Below are 10,501 nucleotides of genomic sequence, written 5' to 3' on the forward strand. Positions count from 1 at the left end.
TTTGCGCTGTTCTGTGAAGGGAGTAGTACACAGCGTTGTACGAGAGCTTCAGTTTCTTGTCAATTTCTCGCATGGAATAGCCTTCATTTCTCAGAACAAGAATAGACTGACAAGTTTCAGGAGAAAGTTATTTGTTTCTGGCCATTTTGAGCCTGTAATCGAACCCACAAAATGCTAATGCTCCAGATACTCAACTAGTCTAAAGAAGGACAGTTGTATTGCTTCTTCAATCAGCACAACCGTTTTTAGCTGTGCTAACATAATTGCAAAAGGGTTTTCTAATGATCAATTCGCCTTTTAAAATGATAGACTTGGATTAGCTAACACAACGTGCCATTGGAACACCTATGTAGATATGCCTATGTAGATATTCCATTAAAAATCAGCTGTTTCCAGCTACAATAGTCATTTACAACATTAAAAATGTCTACACTGTATTTCTGATCAATTTGATGTTATTTTAATGGACAAAAAATGTGCTTTTCTTTCAAAAACAAGGACATTTCTAAATGACCCCAAACTTTTGAACGGTAGTGTAAATATATTGTAAAATCAATGTGTGCAAAGCTCTTAGAGATGTAGCGAGAAAGAATGCTGTAATTGCTGTCAAAGATGATTCTAACTTGTATTGACTGAGGTTTGTGAAGACTTATGTAAATTAGATATTTCTGTATTCCATTTAAATCAAATCAAATGTTATTTGTCACATACATATGGTTAGCAGATGTTAATGCGAGTGTAGCGAGATGCTTTTGCTTCTATTTCTGACAGTGCAGTAATATCTAACAGTAACAGTAACGATTCCACAAAAACAACCTACTACACACAAATCTAAAGGGGTGAATAAGAATATGTACATATAAGTATATGGATGAGCAATGGCCGAGCGGCATAGGCAAGGTGCAATAGATGGTATAAAATACAGTATATACATGTGTTATGAGTAATGTAAGATATGTAAACATTTTTAAAGTGCCATTTTTAGAGTGGCATTGTATAAAGTGACTAGTGATCCATTTATTAAAGTGACCAGTGATTGGGTCTCCATGTAGGCAGTAGCCTCTCTGTGTTAGTGATCGCTGTCTAGCAGTCTGATGGCCTTGAGATAGAAGCTGTTTTTCAGTCTCTCGGTCCCAGCTTTGATGCACCTGTACTGACCTCGGCTTCTGGATGGTAGCGGTGTGAACAGGCAATGGCTCGGGTGGTTCATGTCCTTGATGATCTTTTAGGCTTTCCTGTGACATCTGGTGCTGTAGGTGTCATGGAGGGCAGGTAGTTTGCCCCCGGTGATGCATTGTGCAGTCCGCACCACCCTCTGGAGAGCCTTGCGGTTGAGGGCAGTACAGTTGCCGTACCAGGCTGTGATACAGCCCGACAGGATGCTCTCGATTGTGGATCTGTATAAGTTAGTCAGGGTTTTGGGTGACAAGCCAAATTTCTTCAGCCTCCTGAGGTTGAAGAGGAGCTGTTGCGGCTTCTTCACCACACTGTCTGTGTGGGTGGACCATTTCAGTTTGTCTGTGATGTGTACGCCTAGGAAAATAAAACTTTCCACCTTCTCCACTGCTGTCCCTTCGATGTGGATAGGGGGGTGCTCCCTCTGCTGTTTATGGAAGTCCGCGATCATCTTCTTTGTTTTGTTGACGTTGAGTGAGAAGTTGTTTTCCTGACACCACACTCCGAGTGCCCTCACCTCCTCCCTATAAGCTTTGTCGTCGTTGTTGGTAATCAAGTCCACTACTGTTGTGTCATCTGCAAACTTTATGATTGAATTGGAGGCATGCATAGCCACGCAGTCATGGGTGAACAGGGAGTACAGGAGGGGGCTGAGCACGCACCCTTGTGCGGCCCCAGTGTTGAGGGTCAGCGAAGTGGAGATGTTGGTTCCTACCTTCACCACCTGGGGGTGGCCTGTCAGAAAGTCCAGGACCCAATTGCACAGGGCAGGGTTGAGACCCAGGGCCTCCAGCTTGATAATGAGCTTGGAGGGTACTATGGTGTTGAATGCTGTGCTGTAGTCAATGAACAGCATTCTTACATTTTTTTATTTATTTTATTCCACCTTTATTTAACCAGATAGGCCAGTTGAGAACAAGTTCTCATTTACAACTGCGACCTGGCCAAGGTAAAGCAAAGCAGTCCGACACAAACAACACAGTTACACATGGGATAAACAAATGTACAGTCAATAACACAATAGAAAAATCTATGTACAGTGTGTGCAAATTTAGTAAGATTATGGAGGCAAGGCAATAAATAGGCCATAGTGGCGAAATAAATACAATTTAGCAATTAAACACTGGAGTGATATATGTGCCGAAGATGAATGTGCATGTAAAGATACTGGGGTGCAAAGGAGCAAAAAAATAAATAACAATATGGGGATGAGGTAATTGGGTGGGCTAGTTACAGATGGGTTGTGTACAGGTGCAATGATCGATAAGCTGCTCTGAAAGCTGATGCTTAAAGTTAGTGAGGGAGATATAAGACTCCAGCTTCAGTGATTTTTGCAATTCGTTCCAGTCATTGGCAGCAGAGAACTGTAAGGAAAGGCAGCCAAAGGAGGAGTTGGCTTTGGGGATGACCAGTGAAATATACCTGCTGGAGCGCGTGCTATGGGTGGGTGCTGCTATGGTAACCAGTGAGCTGAGATAAGGCGGGGTTTTACCTGGCAAAGACTTATAGATGACCTGGTGCCAATGGGTTTGGCAACGAATATGAAGCGAGGGCCAGCCAACGAGAGCATACAGGTCGCAGTGGTGGGTAGTATATGGGGCTTTGGTGACAAAATGGATGGCACTGTGATAGACTACATCCAATTTGCTGAGTAGAGTGTTGGAGGCTATTTTGTAAATGACATCGCCGAAGTCAAGGATCGGTAGGATAGTAAGTTTTACGAGGGTATATTTGGCAGCATGAGTGAAGGATGCTTTGTTGTGAAATAGGAAGCCGATTCTAGATTTAATTTTGGATTGGAGATGCTTAATGTGAGTCTGGAAGGAGAGTTTACAGTCTAACCGGACTCCTAGGTATTTGTAGTTGTCCACATATTCTAAGTCAGAACCGTCCAGAGTAGTGATGCTGGACAGGCGGGCAGGTGCGGGCAACTTGGTTGAAGAGCATGCATTTAGTTTTACTTGCATTTAAGAGCAGTTGGAGGCCACGGAAGGAAGTATTGAAGCTCGTCTGGAGGTTTGTTAACACAGTGTCCAAAGAAGGGCCAGAAGTATACAGAATGGTGTCGTCTGCGTTGGGGTGGATCAGAGAATCACCAGCAGCAAGAGTAACATCATTGATGTACAGCATATAGAGAAAAGAGTCGGCCCGAGAATTGAACCCTGTGGCACTCCCATAGAGACTGCCAGAGGTCCGGACAACAGGCCCTCCGATTTGACACACTGAACTCTATCTGAGGAGTAGTTGGTGAACCAGGTGAAGTAGTCATTTGAGAAACCAAGGCTGTTGAGTCTGCCGATAAGAATGCGGTGATTGACAGAGTCGAAAGCCTTGGCCAGGTCAATGAAGACAGCTGCACAGTTTTGTATTTTATCGATGGCGGTTATGATATCTTTTAGGACCTTGAGCGTGGCTAAGGTGCACCCATGACCAGCTCGGAAATCAGATTGCATAGCAGAGAAGTTACGGTGGGATTTGAAATGGTCGGTGATCTGTTTGTTAACTTGGCTTTCAAAGACTTTAGAAAGGCAGGGTAGGATAGATATAGGTCTGTAACAGTTTGGGTCTAGAGTGACTCCCCCTTTGAAGAGGGGGATGACCACGGCAGCTTTCCAATCTTTAGGGACCTCAGTCGATCCAAAAGTGAGGTTGAACAGGCTAGTAATAGTGGTTGCAACAATTGCGGCGGATCATTTTAGAAAGAGAGGGTCCAGATTGTCTAGCCCAGCTGATTTGTAGGGGCCAGATTTTGCCACTCTTTCAGAACACCAGCTATCTGGATTTGGGTGAAGGAGAAATGGGGGAGGCTTGGAAAAGTTGCTGTGGGGGGTGCAGAGCTGTTGACCGGGGTAGCGGTAGCCAGGTGGAAAGCATGGCCAGCCGTAGAAAAATGCTTATTGAAATTCTCGGTGGTGACATTGTTTTTTTGGTGGTGACAGTGTTTCCTAGCCTCAGTGCAGTGGGCAGCTGGAAGGAAGTGCTCTTATTCTCCATGGACTTTAGTGTCCCAGAACTTTTTGGAGTTTGTGCTACAGGATGCAAATTTCTGTTTCAAAATGCTAGCATTTGCTTCCTAACTGCCTGTGTATATTGGTTCCTAACTTCCCTGAAAAGTTGCATATCGCGGGGGCTATTCGATGCTAATGCAGTATGCCACAGGATGTTTTTGTGCTGGTCAAGGGCAGTCAAGTCTGGAGTGAACAAAGGGCTATATGTGTTCTTAGTTCTACATTTTTTGAATGGGGCATGCTTATTTAAGATGTTGAGGAAAGCACTTTTAAAGAATAACCATGCATCCTCTACTGACGGAATGAGGTCAATATCCTTCCAGGATACCCGGGCCAGGTTGACTAGAAAGTCCTGCTCGCTGAAGTGTTTTAGGGAGTGTTTGACAGTGATGAGGGGTGGTCGTTTAACCGCAGGCCCATTACGGACGCAGGCAATGAGGCAGTGATCACTGAGATCCTGGTTAAGACAGCAGAGGTGTATTTAGAGGGCATGTTGGTCAGGATGATATCTATGAGGGTGCCCCTGTTTACGGATTTAGGGTTGTACCTGGTAGGTTTCTTGATCATTTGTGTGAAATTGAGGGCATCTATCTTAGATTGTAGGACGGCTGGGGTATTAAGCATATCCCAGTTTAGGTCACCTAACAGTACAAACTCTGAAGATAAATGGGGGGCAATTACTTCACATATGGTGTCCAGGGCACAGCTGGGGGCTGAGAGGGGGTCTATAACAAGTGGCAACAGTGAGAGACTTATTTCTGGAAAGGTGGATTTTTAAAAGTAGAAGCTTGAACTGTTTGGGAGCAAACCTGGATTGCATGACATAACTCTGTAACTCTGCAACTCTCTGCAGTAGATTGCAACTCCACCCCCTTTGGCAGTTCTATCTTGGCGGAAAATGTTGTAGTTGGGGATGGAAATTTCAGAATTATTGGTGGCCTTCCTAAGCGAGGGTTCAGACACGTCTAGGACATCAGGGTTGGCAGAGTGTGCTAAAGCAGTGAATAAAACAAACTTAGGGAGGAGGCTTCTGATGTTAACATGCATGAAACCAAGGCTTTTACGGTTACAGAAGTCAACAAATGATAGCGCCTGGGGAGTAGGAGTGGAACTGGGGGCTACAGGGCCTGGGTTAATCAGGAGGAGTAGGATAAGGAGGAGTAGGCTAAGGGTAAGGCTAAAGGCTATAAGAACTGGTCGTCTAGTGCGTTGGGAACAGAGAATAAAAGGAGCAGATTTATGGGCGTGGTAGAATTGATTCAGGGCATAATGTACAGACAATGGTATGGTAGGATGTGAGTACAGTGGAGGTAAACCTAGGCGTTGAGTGATGATGAGAGAGGTTTCGTCTCTGGAGGCACCAGTTAAGCCAGGTGAAGTTTCCGCGTGTGTGTTGGGTGGGACAAAAGAGCTATCTAAGGCATTTTGAGCGGGACTGAAGGCTCTACAGTGAAATAAAACAATAAGAACTAGCCAAGACAGCAGTAGACAAGGCATATTGACGTTAGAGAGAGGCATAAAGCAATCACAGGTGTTGATCAGGAGAGCTAAGACAACAACGGGTAAATGGCGATGAATGGGCAGAGCGGGTCAGTTAGGTACATGCAGGACCTGAGTTGGAGGCTGGGGCCGACAGGTAAACAAAATGAGGTACCGTGTTATTGAAACAGTCCAGGGGGCATCAGCTGTGTAGTCAAGTGATCATAGGGTCAAAAGAGCAGCAATAGGTGAGTCAGGGTGCCGTTCGGTAGTCACTACTACGCTAGGCGAGCAGGGGACACAGCGTTCAGAAAAGCTAGCGGGCCGGGGCTAGTAGATGGTTCTTTGGTGACATTGTAACAGAATAGACTGTTGAGACCCCATCGGGCGATCACGTCGGCTGTCCAGTCGTGATGGATCGGCGGGGCTCCGTGTCGACAATAGAGGGTCCAGGCCAATTGGCAAAGGAGGTATTGTAGCCCTAGAATTAGCTGGTGGGCCTAGCTCGAGGCTAGCTCAAGGCTAGCTGGTGCTTGCGTCGGGACAGAGGCGTTAGCTAACAGTAGCCACTCGTTTGCAGCTAGCTAGCTGTGATGATCCAGTGTAATGATCCAGAGCGGCAGGAATCCAGTGATGTGGTAGAGAGAAGCATGATCCTTGACTAGTCTCTCAAAGCACTTCATGATGACAGAAGTGAGTGCTACGGGGCAGTTGTCATTTAGTTCATTTATCTTTGCCTTCTTGTGTACAGGACCAATGGTGGCCATCTTGAAGCATGTGAGGACAACACATTGGGATAGGGAGCGATAGAATATGTCCGTAAACACACCAGCCAGCTGGTGTGTTTCAATCCATTTGCAAAAGTTTCTAAAAACATGTTTCCACTTTGTCATTATGGGGTATTGTGTGTAGATGGGTGAGAAAAAAATATAAATGTTATCCATTTTGAATTCAGGCTGTAACACAACAAAATGGGTATGAATATTTTCTGAAGGCACTGTATGTCAAAGGAATGTTGATGGTCTAGATACAGTGCAATCAGCACCTAAACTTTTTCCACATTTTCTTGTGTTACAGCCTGAGCTTAAAATGTATTAAATTGAGATTTTTTTTGTCACTGGCCTACACAGAATTACCCATAATCTCAAAGTGGAATTATGTTTTTCAAAATTTGTACAAATTAATTAAAAACTAAAAGCTTAAAAGTATTCAACCCCTTTGTTAATGCAAGCCTAGAAAAGTTCAGGAGTTGTGAGAGAGAGCTTTCAATTGCGTGCAGAAATGGGATATACATTTTAAAATAAATGATAAATATACTTTATTTATTGTCCTATCATAATGGAACGGTCCACAACCTTATACCCTAGACACCCACCTGAGCAACCCATACACTAAGGAGAAGTCCTTATCTGTTTGATGGGCTTACTGTAAGTAGGGTTGGTCCTACAAAGCCAAAGCCCCCTGATGGGTGAGAATAATATACAAGGAATTTTTTTTAAGCTGTTAAGGAGAACCTTGACGACCTTTTACCTAGCCGGTGGGGATTCCGGTGGTGTGCCAGTTAGTGGCAACACTAGCTGCAGTAACCCATGGGGAAGTGGTCACACTCGGACAATCAGAGAGGGGGCAAATTATGCCATGGGAAAATGGTCACAAGTGGAACCAGTGTGTGTGTGTTTCAGGGGAAGGAGCTGTATCTGATTTCCTTCAGCTAGGACTTGAAATAAGTTAATCAAATCTCCCCATTTTTGCAAAACTTTGCATGCCTTCTCAAACAACTGCAACTGTATATACATTCGCACATCAAGTCCTTTCTGGAGTTGGGCTCGGGGATGGAACAACTGTTGAACATCTGAGCTTGTGGTTGTTTTTATGGGGTAAGGGTGGGGAGTGTGTATGAGTATGTGTGTGTGTGTGTGTGTGTGTGTGTGTGTGTGTGTGTGTGTGTGTGTGTGTGTGTGTGTGAGAGTGTATGTATCCCACATCTGTTGCTATGGGGTAATGACTTTAGGGACAATATAGGATGAATCACAATAATTGTTTGCTTAAATAATAATTGCTTGCCAAAAATGTAATTTTTGTAATGGAAATCCTTCGTTAATTGTGGAAATTAAGAGTTTTGATGTACTGAAATATTTACTCCTGAATATATTTTTTAATTGAATTGTTTTACTCCTGAATATATTTTTATTTGAATTGTTTTATGAACTGGTTTATGAACTGATACTCAAAACGACGCCGGATTTAAAACTTTGAATTTTTCAATTTCAATTATTATAAAGAATTATTGCAACCAATATAATGTTATATATATGGGGGATACAACCATCCCAGCTCTGCAGATTTTGCTATGAAGAGACAGAATCATTAGATCATTTGTTTTGGTACTGTCCATATGTAGCTTGTTTTTGGTCACAGGTCCAGGAACGGATGAAGAATTGCAACATTTACCTGGAGCTAACTCTGCAGATGGCACTACTGGGTGATTTGAAAAGTCATAGTAAATCGATCAACAATATAATAATACTTTTAACAAAAATGTTTATCTTTCATTTAGAAAGGTTCAGAACTTTTGTGAAACATCACTGCGCAGTTGAAACATATATGGCAAATAGAAATCCAATACGGATGGTGTTAATAGATAGATGGGAGGGGTTGAGTGGAGCTGAAGGGTGTAATTAATAACAACAAGATAACTAATGTAAGATATACTGTGTCCGTAAAATGTATATACTGTAGGTTCAGAACTTTTGTGGCGCAACACAGTTAAAAATATATGGCAAATAGAAATCAAACTGGACGGTCTTCAGAAATAAATGAGAGGGGTTGATGGTAGTGGAAGGATCGGAGTAAAACAAACAAAAGATAACGATTTTAAAATAGATTGTGTCCGTAAAATATATATATAGTATGTGTCCGTAAAATATATATATAGTATGTATAAGCTGGAAGTAGAAGCCTAAGTGTTGTTGTTCAGGCAGCTAGGGGTTAGAGTGGTTAGAGTGGTTAGAGCATTGGTAAAGCTGACAAGGAAAACATCTGTTGTTCTGCCCCTGAGCAAGGCAGTTAACCCACTGTTCCCCGGATGCCAAAGACATGGATGTTGATTAAGGCAGCCCCCTACACCTCTCTGATTCAGAGGGGTTGAGTTAAATGCAGAAGACACATTTCAGGCATTCAGTTGTACAACTGACTAGGTATCTCCCTTTCATTAGTTTACTCCAATGAAAAAAGTAAAACAATTCAAATAAAAAATATATTCAGGAGTAAATATTTCTGTAACCCTTTCCTGCAGTCAAATGACACAGTGACCTCATGGGTGGAATGTTATTAATATTTTTCATAATTCATAAACATTTTTTTAAAGCAGTTTTATTATATTATATTTCAGCCTTCTGTGATGTATATAAAGTGTAATATTGTGATGCAAACATTTTTTTTTTATATACATTTCAACTGTATCTGACATGGTACAGGTGTCTTCTTTTTTTAAACCCAAAGCTATGTGTGTGAGGTGTATACATTTGTTTCAAAGTAGATTTGTTTCAGACTACCAAGAAACAGTCTGTATGATCCTGATTTAGTCCACTGCAGTAATTAACAAGTTACATAATAAGTTGCATGGACTCACTCTGTGTGCAATAACAGTTTAACATGATTTTTGAATGACTACCTCATCTCTGTACACCACACATACAATTATTGACTCAGTGGGTTGAATACTTATCTAATCAATATGTATCTTTTTAATAAATGTTCGTATTTTTCTTCCACTTTGACATTAGAGTATTTTGTGTAGATTGCCAGCCCATCTATTTTGTGTTGATCATTGACAAAAAATGACAATTAATACCACAATCTTCATCCAACTTTGTAACATGACAAAATGTGGAAAAAGTCAAGGGGTGCTAATACTTTCTGAAGGCAATGTGGCTTACAAAGAAAGGGATTTTCCATCATAGTTTTTTTTGTTACAAAGTACATGGTCCAAAAGTAATATTTTTTATGTATTTCAAATATTACACAATATAAATAAATGTTCCTTTTGGTAACTGGAGACAAACTTGCAATCAAGTTCAACTGTCATCACAAAGAACAATACAATTACAGTACCCCCACACAAGTATATGCCATATGCCAGTTCAGTTTCGGTGCCACAAAGTTCTCAAGTAGCCACACTGTATGTTATGTGAAAGGAATAAAGGCCATTTTAACACACATTTAGAGGACGAAGTTCCCTCCAAAGGAGAACACCACAGCCAAGCAGATGCTGCCTAGGCTGTTGAACCAGAAAGCAAACCAATACCGTCGTCGGACAGCATTTCTCTCCACTGGTGGAATCATAGTTGGGGGGATATAGAGTACATCTACACACTGCCTAAACAGATACGCAGAAACACAAGGAATGTTGTTAGACAGTAGGCCTAATAGTCATGCATATTGTGTAATAACTGTATTGTTTACTTTGTGACATAAGCTAGCTGTGTGACCCAACCATGGAAATGTAATTCAAACTATCAAGCGCTATGATGAAACTGGTGCTCATGAGGACCGCCACAGGAAAGGAAGACCCAGAGTTACCTCTGCAGCAGAGGATAAGTTCATTAGAGTTAACTGCACCTCAGATTGCAGCCCAAATAAATTCTTCCCAGAGTTCAAGTAACAGACACATCTCAACATCAACTGTTCAGAGGAGACTGCATGAATCAGGCCTTCATGGTCGAATTGCTGCAAAGAAACCACTACTAAAGGATACCAATAAGAAGAAGAGACTTGCTTGGGCCAAGAAACATGAGCAATGGACATTAGACTGGAAGAAATCTGTCCTTTGGACTGCT

This window comes from Salmo salar, chromosome 10 (assembly GCF_965601325.2).
Source record: "Salmo salar chromosome 10, fSalSal1, whole genome shotgun sequence".
NCBI classification, from domain to species: Eukaryota; Metazoa; Chordata; class Actinopteri; order Salmoniformes; family Salmonidae; genus Salmo; species Salmo salar.